The sequence below is a fragment of the Ochotona curzoniae genome, unplaced genomic scaffold, assembly GCF_017591425.1.
Source record: "Ochotona curzoniae isolate NIBS_2020 unplaced genomic scaffold, NIBS_Ocur_1.0 scaffold_3835, whole genome shotgun sequence".
Taxonomy (NCBI): Eukaryota; Metazoa; Chordata; class Mammalia; order Lagomorpha; family Ochotonidae; genus Ochotona; species Ochotona curzoniae.
The window spans coordinates 6,851,906-6,879,321 of record NW_024467114.1 but is presented as its reverse complement, the minus strand read 5'-3'; the positions used below and the strand labels follow the sequence as shown (position 1 = coordinate 6,879,321).

The 27,416-nt window shown below is 39.9% G+C and overlaps 1 protein-coding gene across 1 annotated transcript in view; it reads right to left on the bottom strand.

The window, feature by feature from the left end:
* ZNF804B (zinc finger protein 804B) overlaps positions 1-27,416 on the bottom strand; it is a 310,699-nt gene that overhangs the window by 197,331 nt on the left and 85,952 nt on the right. The gene's annotated exons all lie outside the window — the stretch shown is intronic.

Sequence of the window (27,416 nt, the reverse complement as noted above, 5' to 3'; positions counted from 1 at the left end):
GATATCTGCATACCTGCAAGAATTGATGGAAATATTATTTCTAAATGATTTCTCCATGCTCTAGGAATGCTGTTCTATAACCTGGACAGCCACACATTATTTGCAGGGACACAAAATGATAACTTTGAGAAAGCAGTTTGAGATTTTCTCATTAACGTAGCATTTACATTCCAACCATCCAGAAATGTATCTCTCTCCTAGGATTTTACTCAAGAGGAAGTAACACATTCTCATTAACAAACTTATTTCTAAATATTTACAATGATTTTATCATAATGACCCCAACCTGAAAACATTCACGCCCAGTAAATGGTAAAAAAAAAAAAAAATTAGATAAATTTTGATGCAGTCACACACTGCAACACCACTGGCATAAAAAGATGCTAATACAGAAAATGACACCAATGAATCTTACAAGCATTATGCTAAGAGAAGAGATCCAATCACATAAAATGCCATTCATGTAACATTCTAGAAAGTTCCAAAGATGAGACAAAAAATAGGTCTGTTTCCCAGGTGATGTTGGTGACAAGGATGGTGACAGTAAGGAGGCCAAGGGAAACTCTTACGAGTGACAAGAATGTGCTACATCAATTGTCTGAACTGTATGTACTTACTTAACTGAAAGTGAGAGAGAAAGTGAGATGAGGGAAAGACCAAAAGAGCGAGAACAAGAGACAATCTTGAATCAGCAGGCTTCTTTCCCAACTATCTATAACACCAAAAAGCCTGGAACTCTATCTGGGTCTTTCATGGGGGGTGGCGGGGGCTCAACAATTTGGGTCATTATCTGGTAACCTACAAGATTCCTTAGGTAACAGCTAATGGGAAAGCCGAGAAGGATTATACCAGCCCGCCAATATGCAATGGAGGCTAAACCTTTGGTGACTTAAATCACCGGGCCACAGTGCCAGCCCCAAGACCACATTTTGAATGTGGTATTGTTTCCACTGTTTGCATTTTATCCAAAATCATTAACACACACACATACACACAAAATAAAGTTTTATCTTGTTTAGCCCAATAAAATAGACTAAGCAAATAAACATTATGATTCTTTCACTTTAATCATGAAGACTAAGCACAGGATATTAAAATTCAAGTTCCTGGGTCCTGGAGCAATAGCCTCCTGGTGAAATCCACACCTTGCAACCACCGGGATCCCGTGTGGTTGCTGATTCGTGTCCCCAGAGCTCCACTTCACATCCAGCTCCCTACTTGTGCCTTGGGAAAGGCATCGAGGATGGCCAAAGCCTTGGCACCATGCACCCAAGTGGGAGACCCTGGAGAGGCTCCTGGCTCCTCGCCTCAGATTGGCTCAACACCAGCCATTGCAGTCACGTGGGAAGTGGACCCGTAGACAGAGACTGTATCTATACTCTCTGTAAATCTGATTTTCCAATAAAAATAAATCTTTTAAAAAGTAATGTTCTTTTTCAGAGCGATTTTCTGTTGTATGATCAAAACATTCTACAGAAGGAAATTATGAAATATATTCTTTGTTAACAAAAGTCATTACCAAGAGAATAGTTCAAAGAAGCAAACTGCAAGGAGATGTATATGAAGTGTTTAAGCCACATTTTAACAATTGTCATGAATAAAATGCTATCATCAAAAATCTGAGAAACATTGCTTTAAACAATCAGATTTCACCTACTATTTTTGCCTACTGTAATATATTGTCTAGTGAAATGGAAACTTTCAAAGAGGATGGCTTAAAGTTGAGAAATGCTAACAATTCTTATCTTTAAAAAATGTACACATAATGTTAGGTTGAGGTTTACAAGCAATCAGCAATATAAATTCTTAATAGTAAGGACTGGTAGCACTCATACTTGCAAGAATGATAGCCTATTTTTTTTCCTATCCCTAATGGAATACAGCAAATATGGACCAATTTGGGCATGAATGAAAGCCCCAATAACACAGAAACAGATCAAAAACAGCAATTGGAAAATCTTGTAATGAGGATGATACTTTTCTTGCTGTATTTTGCACAATCTGTTGTTGTATTAACCAGCTCTGCATTTTCACAGTCCATGTTCTGACTTTAGAAACACAGAATTGGGTCCACTTAGCTAGGTATAAATGGACATGCTCTCTGGAGCAAATGTCATTATTTCTTGTTCCAAAACTAATAATCTCCTGCAAATTAGACGCTCGTATTTCCTGGGCTGTCAAGCGTTCAAGACGCTGCTGTCAAGCCACGAGCTGCAGAAGAGAATGTGCCCCCATCATGGAAGACAGGGTCTTCCTGAACCAACCAAAATTCACCGAGTCATGCAAATCATCGTAGCAACTCACTAATAAAGCAAATCATAAGAAAAACAAATTTTTTGAAAGACCGTGTAAAAGTAACAACTGGATATACCAGCACGCACGACGGTCACCTCCCCACGCTCACGTCGGAAACCGTGATGCTCTAAACAACAGCATCAATAAAGGTTACTGCTTTAAAATGCAAAAAAAACACTTTATTGCACTAAAAAGTAACATGACTGAAAAATCAATTCAGGTTAATATCTGTCTTATAAGTGAGGTCCAAGAGAGGCGATGGTGAATGCAAACAGGACAATTAGAAACATACTTAGAGAACAGAAACCTTCTAGAAGTTCCATGAAGACCCAACAACCAAAGCCTAAGAACATAAGATGAGAAAAAGAAACCTTTGTGTTTACACTGGATCCCAGCTCCTGGTCGAGCTTGCATACTAGACTTCTTTAAAATTGATGCAATTCAGACTTATTCATGTATTAATTCAAAATTCATCACCAAGTACCTTATACCTGCCTATCTTTTTTCCTGCCGGAAGTGACACATGCGAATCTTGAAAATGCTGATAAAATAGGGAAGTGCACAAAGCACTGTAGCAGTTTAGGATGCAAGTCACATAGCTAGTGTTTGTTTCAATGAGAAGTCCAAATCCATGATTATTGGTGTTTAGCTAAAAATAAAAATGTGCAGAGCAGCAAATTTCTGTATAAATGTAACTATAAATATTCACAATGGATTCAAAAGAATGTGTACACATGCATGTATAGGTAGGTTAACACATTTCAACTGTTTGCTTTTGAAAACTTTCAAACAAATGTCCAGCTCATGCCTACACTGCATAGATTCAACACACGGCCCACTGCTTGTGATTAAGTATTATGTACACACTCAAAGGCCGTTGTTACTCCAGCTCTCATCTTCTCTGTACAACCCCCACCTCTTCATAAAAGTCACACTTCTGAAGTCAGTTTTAATCACATTTGTTTCCAGAATGTTTACTTGAAATTTAAGTGGTATTTACAGTATATATTAATGCATGAGCATACACACCATCTTATTTTGGACGATTTGAACTCTATGAAGAAACATCCTACACGAATACAAGTACTATGCAAATTAACTTCTTCATTTTTCTAAGTTGTTGCATGTGCCAGTTAGCTTTAATTGTTCTACTGCGTGTAATCTGCTAGCAAATATCGGTAGCTGGCAAAAGAACTGCAGCCGATCAAGGTTGAAGGAACAGCACAGTATGGAACAAAGTAGAGGGAATTATCCAATAGGGATGAAAACTCTGATGATGAAAGCAGTAACCTTGATTAGCCAAGTCTGGCAGGATCATAGCACAGGGCTACAGACAGGAATGCTGAGCCTCGCATGCAGGCAAGAGCATCAGATGCAAACGATACCGTAGATGACCATAGCAAGGGGCTTGCTGGTGGTCCCTTGAATTTTCTGTAATTAATCAGAACAGAATTCTGAAGCGAAAGAGGAGATGAGAAGCAGAATGACAAGGACCCTCGGAATCCAAGGAAGAAAATGATTCAGCAACCATGGATTCATTCTTGCCACATCTATACCACACAATCCTAGCTGAAGAGCTGGTGGCCCCCAAATACCAACTAGTATTAAAAAAGGGGGGACACACCAAACGCTTCTCCACCCTGCCAGTTTGATCAACAAAGAGGCTAGCTACCAATATAGAAACTTCCCAGCTTGGGCTCTCTACTTGATGTTGCAATCTGGATTATGGTCTACCCCTCATAGCAAAGCATGCATTTACCTAGAAGTAGGTATCCGGCTTCTTACCACCAGCCAATGTGAGTATGCAAGTCATGCCTGAAATCCCATGGAAGCCACATTACTGAATTAAACATGTGTGTGTGATCACATATATAAGCATATTTCTTATAGTAATAATACATATAATTAATTTGAAAGGCAAAGTTAAAGAGTATAATACACAGAAAATGAGATCTTCCATCTGCTGGTTCACTCCCTAAATGGCCACAAAGGCCAGAGCTGGAGCCAGGGGATTCCTCCTGGTCTTCTGCCTGGGTGAAAGGGACTCAAGGGCCATCCGCTGCCACTATCCCAGGAACACAGACAGGGACTGGACAGGAACTGGAGCAGCCAGGACTCAAACTGGTACTCATATGTGATGCCAACATAACACATGGTGTCTTCACCTGTCATTCCTCAACACCAGCCCTGTTATCCGCCTCTTAGCTCCCCTTTCTTTAATTCTTGAGGAATCCTTTGTCAAACAGTTATAGGGGGAAAATGTCATTTTGATACTGGTTTTTTTTTTACAACATTTCTATGACTAATTAATTTTGGAAGCAAGCAGGAACCCCCTCCCCCAATCTCCCTTCACATACAAGCGTTAAATACATTCATAACAGTGCTTCTGTCTAATGTACTAGTATATCATGCGTCTGCATTGCTCAAACAAGCGTAAATAAACTTTTGAATTACAAGTCATTAGCTGTTTTTCTTGAGTTTATTGTGCTACTAAAACAGTACAATATTGGGAACATCACTGCTGCTTTTACATTCCCACATTATAATGGAAATAGTTGCAGTTAAGTCATTTGAGTGGCATTATCCTAGGATGGCAGACAGATGTGAAAAGAGCAGGGGGTGGTGCAAGATGGAGAGGGAAGGGGGATATTCTCATGAGCATAAACATCTCAAATATCACTAGTTGAATGGACTTCCAAACAACATGAAAATAACATTATTCTCAAATATCATTGGGGCTAGCATTATGGTACAGCTAGTTCAGCCATCACTTGCGATTATGGCATTTCCTATTAGATCAGAGGTCAAGAACCAGCTGGTCTGCTGTTAATCCAGCTCCCTGCTCATGCACCTGGAAAAGCAGAGCAGATGAACCCAGGACCCAGGACCCTGCAACCACATGGGAGACTTGAATCTGACTCCAAACTTCATCCTGGCCCAGCCCTGACTGTTTTGGCTATTTGGGGTGTGAAGCATCAAATGAAAAGTCTTTGTGTACTTCCCTTTGTCTCTGTGCCTTTCCAGGAAATAAATCTTTATAAAAATTAATGAAAATGCATGATACCCAGTAAGAAAATGAATAGTTATGGCATCAGTGCTTTGCTAAGAAAATGATGAATTCTGGGGTCAGTGCTGTGGTGTCTTGAGTTCAGCCGCTTCCTGCAGTGTCAGCATCCCATATGGGTAATGGTTCAAGTCCCAGCTGCTCCACTTTTGATCTAGCCTTCTGACAATGCCCTGGGAAAGCAGAAGATGGCCCAGTCCTTTCTCACATACCCACCTATGTGGGAAATGCAAAAGATGTCCCTGGTTCCTTACTTTGGCCTTGAACATTCCAGATCACTGCAGCCATCCGGGGGCTGAGCAACCACATGGAAGATGTCTGTCTTGCCAGCTGTTTCTAACTCTGCCTTTCAAATAAACGTAATCTTTTAAAAATAAACACAAAGAGTTATAATGAATGTAAATATGCTTAGTTTTCCCTTTGGTGGGGTTAGGAGTACACCACTCCAACTATAGTAGTGAAAACAAACTGCTTTGAGCTGAACACGATTAAAAAAAACAAAGCAGGTGTAGGAGCAGAGCAGACCTTCCCTTGCAGCCCGCAGAAGCTCCTCACCTCAGCAACATCCTTCCTGTACCGGGAGATAAAGTACGCCTATCCCCAAAGCCCAGGGACACTGAGAGCAACCTTCATGAAGAAACCTACACTGCCCCAATTTTCCACTCCTGGCTCGTTCTCCTTTTTATGCTGTTCACACTTTGCCATAAACCTCCAGTAAACCTAGTGTAAATCGGGAAGATATATGTCTTTGGTTCTCCGTATCTTTACAAAGATACTGTCATGTAATGATTATATGAAATGGGACCCAGTGTGACGGCTCAGTGACTAAAATCATTGCCTTGCATGTGCTGGGATCCCATGTGGGTGTCAGCTTGTGTTCCAGGTGCTCCACGTCCCATCCAGCTTTCTGCCTGTGGCCAGGGAGGGCAGCAGAGGATGGCCCAATGCCTTGAGACCTTTCACCCTCACGGGAGACCAGCTGGAATCTCCTGGCGTTGGACCGACTCAGGTACAACCATTGCAGCCACTTGGGGAGTCAGCCAGCGGAAGCAAGCTCTTCTTTCTACCTCTCCCTTTCTCTGTGTACCTACCTTCCAATAAAAAATGAACCTTTAAAAAAGATCATGTGAAATGGTATGCTCTCCTGTTAATACATCTTCTGTCATCGTGGCACCAAGAACTAGGAAGCTAAGGAATAATGAAACTATTTCCTTATCTAAAAATGCAGACATAAATTGTTACAGTCTTTTCTTGATAAGTTTCAAGAGATCAAATATAGCCAGATTTGAATTTTTTTTAAACATGGGAGCACTCTTCTTTTTATTCAATGAATCATTCAATAAATATTTATGGAGTGTTTGCTTGACTCTAGTTAAGGAATAAATCCAGCTGTACTCCTTGTACTATGCAACATACAATTAGATGAAAGAGGCAGATGATCACATAATAGCAAATAAACATGAAATTATAATTGTAAACAAATTCTGTGCCAGACTGTACTAGAGACATGTGCTCCAGTGCTTACCCATGTGGAAAACAAACACCAATAACTAACGCTGTGTTTAAGAACTCCGGATATTTCTTCCTGTGAAGGTATCTGCCTTTGTGTTTTGCCTCTATCAACATCTAAATAATGTAGCAAGCAGATTTTGCATCTAGTTAAGCTGCAGACTCTAGCACATTTCAGAAAATTTAACAGCCATGCCAATTTCACAGATGCCACAAACCTTTGCCTCAAATGCAAATAGCAATCTTTAGTTCCTTTGAGTTATCATGCATGAATTAACAATGTCTCATTGGATTTGATGGTCTTCATTTCTACATTTCGATACCTTCTAGTCCAGACACGGAATTATTCTGTAAACAGTTTTGAGCTTTCTGCCAAAGAATATTCTTTCCAAGAAAGTTTATCATCAACACATAGCTCTTGGAATGATATCAGTAAAACTGGCTCACAGATGCAAAACATGCACAGCCAGTGTCGCTGAGCCAGGGACAGAACAGTAGGCTAAGCAGCAACTACGGAATGCTACGTCACAGTTCAAGGAGACTGGCACCATGGCACAACATGCAAAGCTCTACCAGCAGCACTGGCATCCCATGTCACAGATGAGCACCTCCTTGAGCCTAAGTTGTTCTACTTGTGATCCAACTCCCTGCTAATGACCTGAGAAACCAATAGAGGATGGTCTAAGTCCTTGGGCCCTTCTACCTATGCAGGAGACCTGGAAGAAGCTTTGACTCCTGGCGCAGCTCCAGGGGTAGCAAGCACTTGGGGAGTGAATCAAGGGACGAGAGATCTGTCTCTCCTTCCCTTTGTAAACCTCCCTTTCTAAAAGAAATATTTTTTAAAAAAAAGAAATAAAAATACATAGTACTGAATACCACTAAAAATTTCCTAGTGAGTTCTGAAATCTAAACTCTGTAAGAACTTGAATAAATCTATAAAGAACACTGAAAACAAATTGGTTTCAGTACCTTCTGACAGACATTCCAATTACAATGAATGTAACTCAAAAGCCAAAGTTTTTCCTGAACCATCTTTATTTTTACGAGTCTAACATTTTTAAGATACATGTTTTTGAAAACTAAAACGAAAAAAATGTTATCAGAAACTTTAAATTGTTTGGATATTATACATTTTTGAAAGGTTGTTTGACATTTGATAATGGAATTGTTGTTAATCATTAAACTACAAACTTCAAATTTACAATACCTCATTTTTTAAAAAAAATTACCATTATACTCAAAATAGAATCACAATATAATCTGACTGTCTCCAAAACAGATACCTGTGCTTTTTTTTTGAAAACATTTTCTTGTCAAGAGTGAGGAAATATCCAAAGTATCCCCATAATATCATGGGGCGCGAGGATTTCAAGGACATTAAGACGAAGGTTGTTTTAACACTTAGGGTATCAAGCACCACCATGTAAACTGTGCAAGACAGGACATGGAGCTGACAAAGCAACGGCTTTGTAACGCATTGCACCATTACCAGTCCGAAGTGGTGTCTGTAAAATCAGATGGCAGACATGATTTAGCTCAAAAATGTGATGCCGCTTGATCAATAAGCTATGTAGCTAAGGCCCTGTGAGGGAAACAGAAACGCAGGGTGCACGGAGATTGCTTGTCACCTACACCACCCATATTAGTGACACATTCACACACTCATCGCCACCCAGTTCCCTAACCCTGCCACTTCCTGCATCTGTTGCAAAGTGTGGAGTTGATGGCCACAGGAAAATAGACAGCCAGAGCTCTGCAATGATGAAACAACATTATACAGGAGCTCAATACTATTTTTCAGGGCGTGTGCAAAAGTCAGAAATTATTTTTCATATTTCAAATATTAACAGAACCAAAAATACTTTAGAATCAAGCTAATTCTACCTTCAGTTGCATTCATTATTGTTACAAGAATTAAACTGACTACACTGCACAAAATCTTTGTGTTATATACAACCAAGTAAAAAGAATTAGCTAAATGGTTAAGACTAATCAATTAAAAATATGTAGCAAAATCATTTCAAACCTAAAAAATGACAGATTAAAATGTAATGACATTCAGAGATAAAACAAAAAGCCAAATGTTTCTGGGTGAACTCCTGGCATTTCCACCTCACGATCTTCTGTTAGCTCCCGCCTAAGATGGTAAGTAGCTGCATTTTTACCTTTGCTAAAGATTCGTGGTTGCAATGTTATTATCTATACTTTTTTCATTATTCACCGAGTAGCACACTGCATGTTTTCTGAAGATTTCAGAGCCATCTATGATTCAAGAATCTTCCTGGGATTCACGCCCAACGCAGTCTGAACAGGACAGGGAAGAAAGCAAATTTCAGAGATACCCTGGTTTTCCAGGAGTCATTTGTTGCTTCTTTTTTCCTTTTTGTAAGGGAAACACCACTGGATCACTTCAAAAATCCAAACCAGACTAAAAACAGAAATCCTAAAAATTCACACCAGATGTATCGCATCTAGGGCTTTCCTCACCCAGGGGGTATTGGGCAACTCCCACTTGACACATTCCAAATATTTTTAGCATTTCAAAGTCTCTTACTTATTGCTTGCACAGCTGGTAGCTAAAAATACTTACACTGTATAATGCTATTTAATATGTCAGAGATTCTTCTTCCAAATATCACTGACTCAGAAATGCTTTCATAATTAGAGCTCGGGGGAAGCTCGAGAGCTCAGATAGGGAGAGAGCAGGTCACAGGGTCCAGGTTCCCGAGGAGACGTAACGTCAGCAGTCAGTTATTTTAGGACAAACAATGGACTGTTTATCTAAAGGTGCCAAAAGTTGAAACCACCGAGGAAGGCAGAATACCCAGGTGCAGCCTTATTAGCTACATCCCACACTGATCCTGATGACCAGGCCCTCTGCTGGAACCAGAGCCACAGACTCATTGACCCACACTGACCAAGTTACCGATAAACCAGATGCAGGGATGACATCATAGGCTCCTGGAGCACCACTCCACAAAGTAATTCAATGAAGACAGGAGAAATACACACATCTGACCAAAAATATTAAATGCATGACCAGTGAAGGACAGGGAAGAAGTGGTATTCTTATGATCGTAGGTGAGGATGGAATAGATAGGATTGTGAAACCATCAAAGCAGAAAGGATAAGAGGGAATACGGATGATCACTGGAGTAAAGGCAGAAATTAATTTCTGCCAACTATGAGATGTAGATTAGAGACAGAACCATGGGGTATGTGTAGGAAAGAGAAATGGGGAGAGGGAAAGGAATTCTACAGACCAAGCCAGAACTGTGTTTCCCATCTGACAGCACTCATTTCCAGCCCAGGCTGCCTGGCAGATGGGAAACATGCAGGCCTGGGAACTCAGAATTCCAGGGCACGCTGCAGGAGCAGCTCAGACATCTATGTCAGGCTTTCAACAAAGAGATGAAGCTCTTCGTGTGTTTGAAAGCATTAGATAGAAATGCCTCTCACTTTAAAACTCAAGCCTGTTAACTATTTCAGGTGCCAGCCTTACATTCTTTTATGAAGACATGTCTGCTGTTCTCAGAAACACACCTGCCTCCCTGAAATTTTTATGAAAAACTCCTTACTTCTGTAGCCAGTGGAATCCAAGTAGTTCATGGCAGCTTATTCTCAGATGCTACTCCAGTGACTGCTTTCAATAGGTGGTTTTGAAACTCTACTGTGTCAGTTATCACACCCAGATTATAAACTCTAAATATTCAAAGATGACAACACTGTCAATTTCAGCTCTGCATTCATGCTTAGGGCACACCTGGGAACACAGGAACATTTCCAAAGAAGTCTTGAAAAGATCTAGTTCGTCTTCACTCGGCCTCCAAAAGCAATGAGCTGCCACTCACTTTTTCATTCCTTTGAGTAGCCTTGTGTCTATGCAACGAACTCCCAAGCAGATGTTTCTTTTTTTTTTTTTCATTTTTTTCTCCTCCCCTGACAGACAACTGGGTGTGATCTGTCACTTAGTAAAATCTCAGACAAGAATAAGGAAGCATGGTTGACAAAGAGAATCAACACAAAAATATCTGGCAAAAATAAAAACACTGAAAACCCAAGGAGACATCACCTTAGATGGATGTTATGGGGAATTCCAAAGTGGAAAAGCCAATATTCACCCAGAAGTGGACACTGGGGGTTTCTCAACGTTGGTTAAGCACAAGGATGGACCAGGAAGCCTTAACAAATAAAAATACTTAATATTATTCCCCCATCACCTCCAAGTGGGATTATGGAAAGTAACTGCCTGGTGGAAACAGTTCTGATATCAAAGCAACGGAGCAGAGCTGAAACTGTCTGCCTTAGATTGCCTCAATCTTCATGACTGAAATGGCAGATAGCTCATGGAGAGCTCATTTTTTTTTTTCCTTCAAGCTGCACCACACTAGGCTAACCCAACCTTTTAAGTTCATGTCTGAATGTGAGTAATAAATTACAGTCATAGCATTTCCTATCTGCCATTTGTCTGAACAGACTTGTCAATACACTTCCATTTGTCCTGTCTGGCCTGCAAGATGCACTTCTTTCTCAACAGGACTCTAGTCCCTGCAAGACAGATTCCCTAACTTCTTGCCTAGATTTTGTGTCCCATACCACACTTCTCACAGTGCCTCGGAGAGCAGGCCAGTGTCTGGAGGATCACATATTCTCATTTTATACTCTCCTGCCTCCAGGGCTTTCTCTTCCACCATGCTTGGTCTCGCCTGCTAGACAAAGCTGTGCTTTGGACCCCAACCACTCTGAGGTAACACTCTCTTCCTTCCACTCTGCCTGCTGTGTGGCCCAGGTGCTCCTGGAGGCCAGCTGCTGCAATGCCGTTAACGCCCCAGCCTCTCTGACAGCAATCCCCATGTAGGAATGCCTACTGGAGTATACCTGGGAGGCAGCATGTGCTTTCTGAAGCTCCCCGAGACCCACCACAGAAGATCCAGCAAGGTTTCTGGATCCTGGCTTCAGCAGGGCCCAGTCATATGGCTTTGGGACTTTTGGGGAATGAGGAATTAGATGGTAGCCCTACGTCCCAGCCATCCCTTAAAGGACATCATCTCCACATGGCACTGGGCACTCGAACATATGACTTGGTGGCAATGCAATTAGCACACAGTAGGTAGGAGGCACCAGTCCCCTCAACAGTGACACAGGGCCTACTGTGCATCGTCATTGAGTAAAGATGACTTTGGAGTCTAGCCGTAACAGCAATACTAACATTGAGCTCTAAGATCTACTTACAGCACAAATCTGGAGTATGTGAGACTCAGCACCAGCACACAACAAATACGTAAATAGCAAGTAATTTGCAATTAGTTACTGTGTAAGACTTTGGAAAAATAAGTCTTACCCAAATACATTATGCAATGCAATCCTGGGTCACAGGTTTAAGAGCAGATGGTTGAGAAGCTTCCATGATTATAAAGGTATTTTTAAAGTTTATATGGGACCAATAAGACACAAATGCTTGATTCTTGAAAATGAAATGATTGTTGACTGACTACTAGGCAGGAGTTTCTGATGTTGTGTCCTCCAAGTGAGCAGCCCCGACATTCTCATCACCCTGGAGACCACTGTTTGCCAGTGTAGCACAGGGGACAGGTGATACAACTGCAACAAGGAAACCACTTACATGACCAAAGGTAAGCACGACTAAAGAGACACGTTGACAGCAGTGCTGAAAGGAGTGCTCAAGCAGAGGCTCTGTGGGGCAGAAAGCCTTCTCATTACTAATTACTCAGGAAATCAAACTGAGTGGAAGTGGTATAGAGACAGAATGCAGTGTTAGAAAGAGAAACAGCACCTTGTCACAAAAGGTTATAGGGGAACTATTTGCAAACATGTAACAAACAATTAATGTGCAATATATAAAGTTTATGCCAAGAATACTAACTATACAAAAACAGGCAAGCCAAGGGAAAAAAAAAATATAGGAAAGTATGTTCAAGACATTCTATAGGCAAAAATTTCCAAGTCAAACAAGAAATAGATACACGAGCTTTTCACCAAATTTGCTGTGAGAAAACAAAGTAACAGTAATTAGAATAATAAGAATGTATGTAAGTTATGAATCTTGTATGTCTGGTAGGGATACAAATGATCACATCCAGTTTTAAAGATAATGCAGCAACATTTTTGAAAAATACATAAATCCTATTATTGCAACTTTACTCTGGAGAAAAACCTGGATCAGTTTTTGTCAATTAACATTAAACATATGCTTTTAATGTTAATTCTGACAACTGACAGTAAAAATGTCACTTGAAATAGTTGCAGCAGAAATCAATGCACAACAATGCTAGAAATAAGAGATTTTTGTCATAGGGAATGTGGTTGCATAAATCATAACGTATTCAATTTGGGAAGCACAAAGTGACTGCTTCATATTGTATTTTAACTGTTTTACTGCATTGAACGGCTGTCTAGAGAAGATTAAACATGGAAAGCAAACTTATGTTCTATAACCCTATTCTGTAAAATAAAGGCATATATACATATGTATATACACACACAGTTTCAGATGTTAATGAATTGCAGACTAAGGAATTGAATTATGCATACTATGTTCAAAATATTTATCACCTTATAAAATTATATAGAATTATACATATCTATTTTTGGGTAAAAGGCAAACATATACAAGAAATACTTTTACTAAATTGTATCCTTTGAGATGTGAGAAGATTATTGATCCATCTTTTGACCCACAGCACTATATAGAAGGTTGGCCATTTCAATGAATTGACTATATTAGAGAAGCTGATAACGGGAAGCTGGCATTAGAGACTTTTACAATTCAGAGAACAGTGAAATTGGAAACACCATTCTAGAGGCAACCTATGTGAATCAAATTTTTCTTAAACTCAACAATAAACAGATTTTAACAAGGAATGGGACCTAATAGTGTCTTGGTCCACTAATTTGAGACTGTTATTGCACAAATCTTGAGAAAATAAATCAGAAGCAGCTTATAAAATGCCTCTCCTATGTTAAACTCAGCAGCAAAGCACTCTCTCAAAACCCTTCATACTAGAAGCTAATTCACGGTACCCATGTACCACAACAAAGATCTCATCTGCTTATCTTTCTTTTCTTATCCCGATTAGTTCCTAAAATGTTGGATTTCATAAAAAAAATAAAAATATCAAATAATGACCTACAGGAAACATGGGCAATTTAAAGAGAAAGACAATGTTTCTCTATGATTGACTTTGCCCTCAGGAAGCACAGAATCTGTAAGTAAAATTGGAAGAGGTGTGGAGTTCTAGTTCTGGATACCGCATTCATATTAACGCCTTCTCTATTCCAACTTCAATGAGTTCAAATGGATAACTTAAATCTGTCCAATTTTTTAGAATGGTTTGTGTTTTTCCAAAAAGAGAAATAACAACTAAAAACAAAAACAAAAACTTAAACGTACCATTTTAAATTAGCCTTTTACATTGACACACTAACATTACAACATAAAAATATTATGTAATTGACTGCTGCCACACCGAGTTCCTTACCCGCTTTAAGTGATAGATTAATTCAGGAAGTGATTTACCAAATTTACAGTGCCATGAAGTTAAATAACATATTACTAGATATGACAGCCTCCATTTCACAGCTACTATGCATCCCATTAAATCAAAAGCCACAAAACAAAATCAACAACAGGAAGAAAAAAGTAATTAACAACACCGTGGAGTTAAATAACATGCTATTGAATGACTAATGTATCACTGAAGAAATGTAAATGAAAATCAAGAATCTTCTTGAAGAAAATGATGCTACTGTATGATCTAGGAGTCACTGAATAGTTTAATCAGAAGAAAGTATTTTGAAGAGATGAAACTAATAAAAACATCAAAATTCATGAGATATAGCTTCTGCTGATTTTTGTTGGTGTAATGTGTCTCTTCTAGACATCAAATAGATGGGTTTTGTCTACTAATCTATGATGTTAGATTGAGCTTAAGCCATCTACATTCAGGGTTAATATATATGGGTGGTAAGGTTCTATTGTAATAGAAACACATTAAATTAAAAATTAGAGATAAATTTCCACCACTAACTGCTATTCACAGTATAATTCATAATTTGAAAAAAAAAGTGAAACATTCTGAAAGAAAATGCAGTTAGTTGTGCAGACTTCCTTTAAAAATACCCAAGTTACAGGAGCCACAGTAGTAACATCTAGTTTACGACTTTTCAAATAACACTCTTGCCGTTCACATGGACTCCAAGTTTCCCTCTGTTGACCTGCTGTCATGCAAACACCAATACACTGACAGCCTCACAATCCCAAGGTTATCAACTTCTAGCACAAGGGTTGCTTCTCTTCCTTTAGTTATTTTCAATTACATATCTACAATGAAAATGCTGAATATATAAATGAGCTTTGCACCACTGTCTACATATATTCACGTCATCAAAATCTCCTAGCGTTTTCTTTCAAATCAACTTTTCAGTTTTTCCTTTGCAATCACCTCCTGCGTGTATAACCAACCCCCCCCCCCACCTGCTGTAAGTATTTAGATGCGATACATCTGTGAAGGAACCGAGTATTCTATATTCTAATAACACCTCAGGACACTGTCATGATGAATCAGGTTTAAGAGAAAATGAATTATATGATTCAGTAAGCTCCCTTCTAAATCTAAATTTGAGATTGTCTAACCTACTTATGGGAAAAAAATCACTCACTAATACAGTTTATTCTACTTTGCATGTACTTATAAATGGCATTTTATTCATGAGTCTCTTCAGGTAAATTGGTATAAGCCAATCTGATTATAAATAAAACCTTAGATGTTCCCACACTAAATAGGTTAGAATTACCAACTTCATGGGAAGTAGTTGCTTTATAATATATCCTAGAAAACGTAATACAAGTATTCACCATGAAACAATGGATATTTATATTACAGGATGATCCAATTATCTGCATGGTATGGGGTTACACATTCTTCCCTTTTAATTTATTGTAGGCAAGGGAGTGATTTGATCTTTGGCATTTGGGAACATTTTAAGTGGAGCCACTGTGACAATGTTGCTGAAATTTCAATAAAATTAGTTTGCTTTCTATCAGGCATTTAAGAAAAATATTCAGACTTTCAACATAACTGGTTCACATTTTAGAGTAAAGATTGGTTTCTTATTTACATTGTTTCCTACAGTCCAGATTCATATTTAAGGTCCTCTGCAGCAGAAGGAGCTACTCAAACTGCACCGTATTTGTTTCTCTATCTCTGCCTCTCTAACTCTGTCAAACAAACCAATCTTAATATGTATTTTGCCTGTTAATTTCACACCATGCTTCAATTCAATCATCGTGATACATTTTAGTCTTTCCTGTTTTTCCTTATCCCTTTTTCTCCCACTTTGTTTGCAGACCATCTTAAATACTGCACAGAAATACAAACATAACCACATAAAGTCCATTGACTTTCATACATGAGAAACATTTTGTCTAGCTGCCACAAACTGCAAACTGCCTTACTTGTCACTCAGTTCAAAGGCTTCCAGGTGGTGAGATGTCATGTGTATCTTCCAAGTGTCAGAGGCCATGTTACATCGAAGGTGACGGCAGTTATGGAAAACTCGACTACACAGCCAATAGCCTGTTCCCATGAAGCAGCACAATTACGTCAACTGTTTGTCCCAAATTACCAATTATCAACTTAAGATCTTGATTTGTAATTCTTAAAACAGTTCTTCTGCATGTCAGTGTTGATTTTCAACCTTAATATTTAATGCCAAGATTGAACACGGTAGTTGTATTTAATAATGAGTTATTACCTTTGAACATGTTTCAACTGTATACATTCACAGTTATTCTTTCCACATCTGTCTGCCATGATAAAAGTTCACAGCTCTTGGACGTTTTTCTCTTTTAAACTGCTTGGAAGGGACAGACCTTCACCTCCGGTATGTTCTGTACTTACCACATGTCTGAGTACAAATTCAAATACTTTTCTTCTCTACTGAACTGCAAAATGGTCAGGCTACAAGAAGTCAAGACTGACATTTACAATCAAGCCTGCCTCATGTTAATCAGCATGGCTGCACTGCAGAAATGCATTACTTCTCCTTCAGTAATGTTACGGCAGCAATATGTTTGCATCAAGCATTCTAAAGTCAGTGTCATATCAAATTGAGGTGACCACAGGTGAACAACTCTACCATAAAGACTTTAATGATGGGTCTGATTTTTAAATATTTGCAAACTTGGTGTCTTAGGAATGAAAACAACTATTTTTGAATCAATATGACAAGTCTTTAAAAAAAACTCATGCTGCTGCCATGTATGAGCTTAGAAAAATCTGACCGTTTGAATGGCAGAAGCATCCTTCAGAAGGGATCCCTGGGAGGTGAGACACCTCATGAAATGCGTAATGTGTGTGCACGAGTTCTCCTATATTGCAGGGGACAGCATCGCTTTCTAGTTCTGAATTGAACCTGATTTCCACACATCATTTAAATCCTTTTTCCTAAAGGTGAATCTGTTTCCTATTACCAAAAATTTAAAAAAAGTATCCAAGTATTTTACTGCCTTTTCTATTACCTTTATTGATGAAAAGGCATAATTCTGAATATATTTAGTTTATAAAAGTAGGCCAGTGCGGTAGTCTAGCAGTTCAAGTACTTGGTTTGCCCCATATGGGCACTGGTTCATGTCCTGGCAGCCCCACTGCCCATCCAGCTCCCTGCCTGTGGCCTGCAAAAGCACTCTAGGATGGCCCAAAGCCTTAGGACCCTGCACCTGCGTGGAAGACCCAGAAGAGGCCCCTGGCTTCGGATCAGCACAGCTCCAGCCGTTGTGGCCACTTGGGGAGTGAATCATCAGATGGAAGATCTTCCTCTCTGTCTCTCCTCCTCTCTCTTTCTAAAATAAATCTTAAATAAAAAAATGAACTTTCATTCTACAAAAGAAACCCAAGACGAAGACACAAAATGAAGAATCTCTAAACATAGCTTAGGATGATGCTGCCTCTTTTACACTGGAAACACCCTCCACCATAGTAACACATTACTTCAAGTATCTTGGTTTTCCTTCCCTAATCTGATGGCTGCAGGGTTAAAGGAGAAAGGTGCAGTTTGCATCAGATCCTAAGCTTCACTTGGACCTACCCAGAGGATTTCTTCTGCCCCTTCTGGATCCAGCACATCACCAGGGCAGTGGATCCTTGATGAACCAATGAGGAACTCAGGCCAGCATTTCCTTACTTAATAAGGACCACAGCAGGACCCGCTCCGGCTTCCATGTCCAGTGGTATAAAAACCTCCTGGCACACTCCCTGGCATGCCCTTTCATTCCCTCTTCCTCTCTGCCCCTCCCTTCCACAGACGAATGGCCCAAGAACAGGGTTCCCCCAATAAAGTCCCTTACAACATTCTGCAGAAACTTTTTCCCTGGTGTTCAGCGACTGACAAAATCAGCTAGAAATTCCCATCAGTTTTTTTATTTTTATTTTATTGATGAGATCACATATTCCTTCAATGTGTTTAAATTGTTTTCTACTCTGTATGTAGCAGCAGTCAGAAGAGACTACAAACCCAGACTTACGCACATCAAAGCTCACTGGAAAACACTAAGCCATTTTATAAAGCATTTAGGGAAAGTCATTTCCCCTAGTCCTTTCACACTGATGCTATGGAGGATTTTGCTGACATAAAACCTCATCTCAATTTCCCAAATATGTGTGCCGCCAATCAAAGCATCTTTCTGGAAACTACTGTTTAATATTTTAAAATGGTGCAGCTATCCACATTAACCTTTGAGTATGTGAAAGCATGAATGATATCAGACTATTCATTTCCTATTATGAGATTCTACATGCTATTCATCAATTTGATGCAATCTAAACTTTTTTCAGAAATGTTTAAGGGCTAATTAAGATTCACATACAACAAGGCATTCTAGTTCCTCAACTTTGTTCAGCAGAGCTGTGAGCCACACAGGAAACAGAAATTTAATAAAACCAAGACCCCTTCAATGAAGCACTCATAATCCTGAAATTATAAAATTTCAGTTACAAATCAATCCCCTTAAGCATAATTTAACTGAACCAATCTTACAAATATACTAGCCTATATACTTCAGAAAGCTCATTCATAAGTAGAGGCCGCCCACTCCGGGCGGAGAAGACAGACTGCAGCCTCCCAGTGGCTGACACTTTCTATGGAGTCTACTGTCTAAGCCATTTTGTACTGCCCTTGACTGGACTAAATCCAAGACCCTGCTTCCAAAAGACAAGTTAACTTCTATTTAAGATGTCTTTTTATTTTTTTGGTCACTGTCACCCAAGTTTCTGCAATATGTAGGAGAAGCTACAAGGAGATGTGTGGCAGCAGGGCTGGCATTGCAGGGCTTAGCATGAAACCACCACCTGCAACATGAGCATGGCTTCTCTGGGTGAAGCATGAGTCGCAGCTACACCACCTCCAGTTCACTTTTCAGCTGCCTGCGGATGTCCCTGCAAAGGCAACAGAAGGCCCAGCTTCGAGATCAGAATGGCGTTCTGGCTCCAGGCTCGGATCTGAGAGTAGGAAGTGACCCAGCCGATGAACGACCTGGTTGGTTCCCTTTCTGCCTCCTCACTGCGTCCGTCACTCTGCCTTTGAAACCAACACATAATTCTTCGAAAATATAAAGGGGCAGAGCGTCTGCTCACAACAGTTTCTACTACATAGAATCCCCTGGATACATTTCTTGGGAATTCAGAAAACTTTTTCCCAGTACCCACACTTCAACTACAATCAGCACATTTGCCTCAGCACTTGCTTCTGGAAGTCTGTAACTTTCGCATGGCAACTTTCGCTCAGCTCTATTTACAGTCGGCCCCTTCAGCACCACTGTGTCACTGCCTCATAGCAATCCCCAGGCAAGCTCCAAAAAAAAGTCAGGCTTCTTGGAAAGCAGGCTATCTGACTAGTTTTGCTAGAAATAATTAACATCATGTCAGCTAAGTGATTTCATCAGCAGATCCGTTTGTCATGACGAAAGGATAATACACCCTGAGAGCTGCAGATCATGCTTAGGGTTCATCAGAAGCTAAGCCTCCAGAGAAATGGCACTGTTCTTTGTGTCATACATAGAAACTGGCAGACGCCATACATTTAAGTAATGAAGCTTTCTTAATATTTTATCTGTATTTTCAGAAGTGTCATAGTTTAACTTACTTCCATGATTTCATTAATGCATATCCCAGCGTGAGCTCAAAGGCACCGTACAGAATGACACTTCCACAAGCCACACTGAGCAGATGCAAATCAAACAGCATGAGGATTCCATCTCGGTCAGTGGATCCTCTGAAATGGAGGAGTAAAGTTGCTCATCCCAATCTTCAGACTATGCTGATATTTTTAAAATGTTGGGAGAGTTGTATGAACTGTCAGATCACTCCAAACCTAAAACATCATTTCTAAGAGTGTTAATTAGGCCCGGCATGGTAACCTAGTGGCTGAAGTCCTCGCCTTGTATGACCCAGGATCCTATACGGGCACTGGTTCCAGCTGCTCCACTTCGCTTCCCTGCTTGTGGCCTGGGAACACAATCAAGGATGGCCCAAAGCCTTGGGACCCTGTACCTACGTGGGAAACTCAAAAGAAACTCCTGGTTCTTAGCTCAGTTCCAGCTGTTGCAGCAGCTGAGGGGATAAACCAGGGGATGGAAGATCTCTTTTTGTTTCTCATTCTCTGTAAATCCGCTTTTCCAATAAAAATCTCCTTTAAAAAAGTACCAAGCAAGGATTCCTATTCTTCTGGCTGTCCTTGTGTTATCAATAACCCTGACTTGCATTTGTGATTTAACTATGTAAGTAATGTAGCTATTTTGAAGCCCAATAGTAATGATTAATGATATTAATGTACATATTTGGAATTTTCAAACATACTTATCATAAAACATAGAAGTCTTCTGCAAATCTACACTAAAAAGTAATAAAAATCTGAAATCAATGTATTTTCAATAATTGAGAAAACTAAGGTGAAAACAAAGAATAAAGAACTGCTTAGTAATTTTTTTGAAATAACACAGAAATTTAAGGGAGGTGAGCTTTGACCATTATTCCCTCTACACATAAAAATTAGTCCTGAATGAACAAAAGCAAAATGTGAAATTTAAATGATAAAGCATCCAGGAAAGAACATAGCCAAGTGCGAATCTGGCCTCAGTGTGAGATATCCCCTTTCACAGGTCATGTGAAGCCCTGGTCATAATACTAACAGACTACACTACAACTCAAAACTTCTCACCCAAGTCGACATCGGACAATTAAAGCAAATGAATATACAGTAGACTGTATCTCTCAAAAATCATATCTGGGATAAGAAAAGAACTCAAATACCAATATTTAAAAGACAAACAGGCAGGAGACTTAAACAGACACTACAAAGAAAAAAAGCGTATGCAAAAAAAAAAAAAATAGCAACCAAAGTTGGCAAGGATCTACAGTAACAAACACACACAATTCTTATGGGGGACAAAACAGTCCAACCACTTTGGAAAACCTTTTTTGTGGATTCCAATAAAGTAAACAATATCCAATCATTCATTAATAGGAAAACAAATTTTGACAAGTAAAGAACAATCAGAAAGAATTTTGGAAATACACACACAGGAACAAATTAAAAACAGCAGGTGTGAACAGTGAATTCACCATGTTGTTTGCCTAAACACACACATGTACAATACCTTCAGAATGCAGAATGTAACCATAAAGTCTCATCAAGAACAACGAAATCCAGAAAGGGGACACAGCAGTGACTGGTAGGGACAAAGTTTAAAGGAATATTTGGGGGTGCTGGGCACACTCTAATCTTGGTCTCTAAGTGGTTACATCTGTGTATAATCACCCAACTCAGACCTGAACACCTGTGACTTTCTTTTCACGTTCAGCAGCTGAGTAGACGAGCGCCACGCCCATAAGGCGCGGCTGCAGGCGACAGTAACTTGAGGAGAGTGGCATCTACGGGTTCTCCAAAAAGTTCATGGAAAACACATTCTAGGAAGATCTTCTACATCGAGGTCAAAACTTTTACATCCAAATAAACTTATCTAGCAATTTTATTTTTGCATGAATTGTCTAAGAATATTCTGTATGTTTCTGGTGGGTCTTTAATAAATATAATTTTAGTATGCAGTCTAAGGAGAGGGCCTTCAAAGGAGTAAATAAAGATATTCAAATGCCACAAAATGTTCTAAGTCTTAAGAAAATCAACTTATCTGTCAAGGAACACTTGACTTACCATTCAGAACCACGCTGTACACATTAGTATAAATTTACACAAATTCCTCAACAATCGTGTGTCCACTTTAACCTTTCTACCTGCACATCAACCGCTTCTCTAGAAATTGTTTTCTCAGCCAAAGCATCGACAATGTTAAGATTGTGTTTAAATCCGACAATTATCAACAATAAAATTTCTATGATTATCTGAGCACTCCTTCATTTACTGATGCAATTAACTGTTAGAACAACCTTAAAATTATTTCAATGACACCAACATTTATTGCTCTTCTAAATTCAAAACTAGTTTCTGTGGCCCCTGCCTGCGCAGCACGCAGCAAGGCATGCTGCTGGAATACCATTGAGTTTTCCCAGTTGCAGAAAGGATTCCTGACTTAGGGAGGTGCTGCTCTCATCCTGCAGCGCATCTCCTCCCCTCACGAAGCCTGATCACACTCGCAGTGGGTCCAGCACCCATAAATATGGAACAGAAGGGAACATTAGCTGACAGTCTGGTTTGGGTAGAGAGCAGAGGAAGCAAGCTCTCGCCTAAATGTGGAGATCACAGCTTGGTTCTCAACAGTCATAAAAAAGACCCAAGAACAGTGATCTGCATTGAATGAGCATCTACTATTGACCAGCCACGTAAGGAGGTTCTTGGGAGAATGACTCGTTCACGGCTGGCGGACAATGCAGGTTTTCAGGAATGCTGCCACACTGAGGCGTATAAGATGACACAGTCAAGCTCTTTTTCTAATCTAATAGACATCGAAGCACGTTACTCAAAGAACTATTAAAACATGTCATCACACCAAGGTTTCCACCTGTTTGAGGCAATACAAATTGAGGAACTTCTACATCAGATTCCAAAATATTGGGGGTGATTTCTCAGTTTCTGAACTGAATTTCCAACAGAACTGGAACAGAATATTTTTAGCGTCCTAGTTTAGTTTTTGAATGTGTAAGGGTAAGGATAACCCTGACGTGCAGGTTCAGCCTGTGTTCTAACAGAGCCCAGGGCAGTCTCCACAGTCTGTCTGTCAACTCTGCCCACAGCTCATGGTTTTCCACTTGCTAGAAATGTTTTTAAGAGTAGTTGTGACCTATCACATGATCATATTAATTTTTTCTTCATGGTTCCAGGCAGAAACAGGTAAATATCAATTCAAAAAAATCACCTGTAAGGACAGCAAAGCAGAAGAACCGCATTTAAGAGTTGTTTAACTTAAGGCATTTAATAACAGAAATGTGAAATACATGGAAAAGTAAGTTTGCATGTGGACATAAAGCTAATTAGCACATTTAAACAGTCTCCCAATATCAACAGGCCAGGGTAGAAAGAGCAACCCAGAAAAACTGATGACTAGCAAGCAAGGATGGGGGTAGGGGGGCAGAATCCTGTAAATGAAATTCAAATGAAAGGAACTTACCAGGCTGCATTACAAATATCAATCAAACTCAATTGATTGCTAGGGAATAAGAGCATTAACAAGATAATCAGGGAGACTCCAAGCCTGGGGAACATGCAATCTTCTGAATTAGAGAATGTTGAGCAAGCAAATTGGCAAATGGCTGAAGTTAATAACAAAACATGAGCTAACTTGAGCACTGGAATATTTACTAGGCAGTAAAATAAAATCTTGGCTGGGATTTTAGAAGAAAGGAAAACATAAAATCAGCCATTTACTGGCTTCCCAGCCATTTGCTGTGTTTGCGGGGCTTACTGGGGCACAGCGAGGCACAGGAGAAAAATCAGCTCTATCACCATTACCCCTTCTCATCAGCTTTGGTAACTAATGAGCAGTTTGAATACAGTTGCCCTCAAGTATCCAAGAAACGCTATTTCTAAACTTGTCCGAGTTCACATAGTGAGGAAGAGAGATGTTTTGTCATCAGATGAGCACGCTTTAATGTACTTCTCCTAAGAGCGTATTCTGCAAATCAAAACCATGGAGGCAGGGAGCAACTTGGTTTGTGGTTCTCTTAAAAGGAAAAAGGCATTGCCAGAACAATTATTAGTATCAGCCCTAGGTTTAACCATCATTTGATTTCAAGTAGTAACTTCTTAAAAATAAAGATTTCTTTGGTGTAACTTCACTGAACAGTGAGGTCTTTTTTTTTTTTTAAAGGTCAGGATACCTGCTTTCAAATAATCTTGGAATATCCTGCATTTATAGAGCTTATGTATCTCAGTGAAGATTTCAAAATTATCAAAATCTTCAGGAAGAACATCATTGAGCCCAATCCTGAATTGCTTAGAAAGAGGTAAAACCACATCTCAAACTGGAAACGAGTGCCATTGGAACAAGCTGATCCCATAAACCTAGGCTGGCATTTTATTCTCATCCCACCATGTTGACTGCCCAAATTAAAAGGTGAATAAATACTTCTCACCAGGTGGTATTTGCTGTGAATGAAAATGCCCCCTTGTCAAAATCCTCTTAAAGTCATACAGAAATGTTAAAGGAGTAAGTGAGCAATGAATGCCTAAATTGCTCATCTTAAACAGGAAAAAATCCCGAAGCTTCCTCTCAAGTCTTGCAGAGGTTCTTGGAGGATGATGGGTGAAGAATGAAGGCAGAGGTGCTTCCAGTTCAGTGTGGGACACCCTGCCAGCAACAGCTATCCACAGGAAGCCAAGCTTTTGCTAAAGTTTCATATTGTTTTCTTAGCTTGGAAAGAGAAGTGATGGCTTGCATTTTTACAACCTATGACACACATGCAAATCACTTTTCCTGAAATAACTAAGTTTTAGGTAAACCAAGGACCAAGCAATTAGAGAAATACAGAGTTTGTAACACTTGCATGTATCTCAGACTTCAACAAAGGACTGGAAAACCTTGGCTTAGCCACTGTGCCTTCAAGATCCCAGAGTATTCTTGCTAATCACACATCAGCCCCCAATGTTCCATATCAACGACCTAAGCTTCCCACTAGAACACTCATACTGAGCATCTGTGTTCAAGCGTCTTCATTTTACACCCTCAGTGCTCAGTAACTGCTATTGATTAACTGGCTCGGGAATCCCGGCGAGAAGGCTCGTCACCAAGCCTCTAATTCATATCAAGGCAGCTTTTACATGTTGTCCAGATCAATTTAGTCAAATGCTTAATATAGTTGTTTTCCAAATGAAGCCAACCATCTGAGTTGTCAATCAGCATGAATGCATGTAATGGGAGCTAAAAATCTACCGTCCCAGTAACTCAAACCATTTGCAAAGATCTGAAGGTGAAAATTTAATTGTCTGTCTCATTTTTGCAAAGACAGTAGCATCTGAACTAACGTACACCGAAGCCAGGCTTCCTGGTGTAAAACATTTCCTCTTTTACTAAGCTAAAAGCCACGGAGTGTTTGGCTTACCAAACTTCAGAGCCTCAGTTTCACAAACCCATGAAACAGGCACAGTACATGCGACAGTGAAGCCTACGGAGCTGCTGGCCCACAGCAATACTATCCCAGCACTGCCTTTCCCTTACTGCTACCGACTACTTCACAGTCATTCAACTAACACGCACAAGTGTAAGACTCAGAAGTTGGCGTTCTATGATCTGACTCCAGTACTCACATGGACTCTCCTGTGCTCAGCAGTGGCAAATGCTGCCATGGGACTTACTACCATTTGTTCCTTCTACTAAAGTTCAAGTAAATGCATATCCCTATTTTTTCAGGAATGTACACTTTCCAAAATTTCAATAAATCTTCATGTATAACAGATTATGTAAACATTTTTGTCTAGCCTGATGACATGTCAAGTGAAATGCAAATAGGGAATTATCTGTAATGTATATTTTTATTCAACTTTTTGGGCAAATTAAATACTGACCCTTTGTAGACTCACTATGTTAACTTTTTTTTTAAAGATTTATTTTTATTATTTTTTCATTGGAAAGGCGGATATACAGAGAGGAGAGACAGAGAGGAAGATCTTCTGTCCAATGATTCACTCCCCAAGTGAGCGCAAAGGTCGATGCTATGCCGATCCGAAGCCAGGAGCCTCTTTTGGGTCTCCCACGCGGGTGCAGGGTCCCAAAGCTTTGAGCTGTCCTCGACTGCTTTCCCAGGCCACAGGCAGGGAGCTGGAAGGGAAGCAGGGCTGCCGGGATTAGAACTGGCGCCCATATGGGATCCCGGGCGCGCAAGGTGAGGACCTTAACCACTTGCGCCACCACGCCGGGCCCACTATGTTAACTTTTTACTCTGTTTCAAAATACCTCTTTTTTAAAATTGTTTTTCAAAACAGATAAAAGTCTGTTGGGGCCAGTGTTGTGGCAAAGTAACTCAAGATGCCTCCCCACACCCAGCCCACAACACGGGACGCCAGTATACCATATGGACCCCCTTTGAATCCTGGCTGGACTACTTTTTTCACTGTTAGTGGTGGGAGAAAAGCAGTGGAGGATGGTCCAAGCTCTTGGATGCTTGTCACACAATAGAATACACAGAGGAAGCCCCTGGATCTTGGCTTATCCTGGCTGAGTCCTGGCTGTTACAGCCATCTGGGGAGTGAATTAGTGGATGGGTAGACGGAACATCTGCCTCTGTTTTTCTTCATTCCTGCCCTTCTCTATTCTTGGACATAAATATTTTTAAGCGTATTTTAGGGCCTTGCATAGTAGCCTAGCGGCCAAAGTCTTTGTCTTGCATGCACCGGGATCTCATATGGGTGTTAGTTCATGTCCCGGCAGCCCCCATCCAGCTCCCTGTTTGTGGCCTGGGAAAGCAGTCAAGAACAGCCCAAACCTTGGGACCCTGGACCCACAAGGGAAACTGAGAAGAGATTCTTGGCTCCTGGGTTCAGATCAGCGCAGCTCTAGCCAATGATGCCACTTGGGGAGTGCATCAGCAGTCGTAAGATCTTTCTGTCTTTCCTGCTCTCTGTGTATCTGACTTTCCAATAAAAATAATTTTTTTTTAAAAAAAAGTGTATTTTATATTCACTTCTGCTTACCATCTTAGGCTAGCAAGATGAGTCAGTGTGCATCCATTATGAATTTAGCATTACCTTTTAGTCACATAATGGGATCAAAATAAACATATATTACAATGAGAAAAGTGAGCTGCACTTCTGTGGCAGTAATTTGAATTCAGGAAGACTCAATCATTGTCAACATTCACATGGGTTAGATCATCGTGAAATATTTTTTTTGGAAATGAGACACTTTAAACAATTACATCTTAAGATTGCTGCTTGATGCCATTTATTCCACTACCATAAAATAAATCAAAAGTGAAAACCTGTTTGCAAGGTGCAACCGAGGTAGCTTAAGGAATTTAGTCCATGCAGATATCTCCAGCTCAAAAGAATGTAAGACTTCAGATGTAAGCCAAAGAATGATAAATGC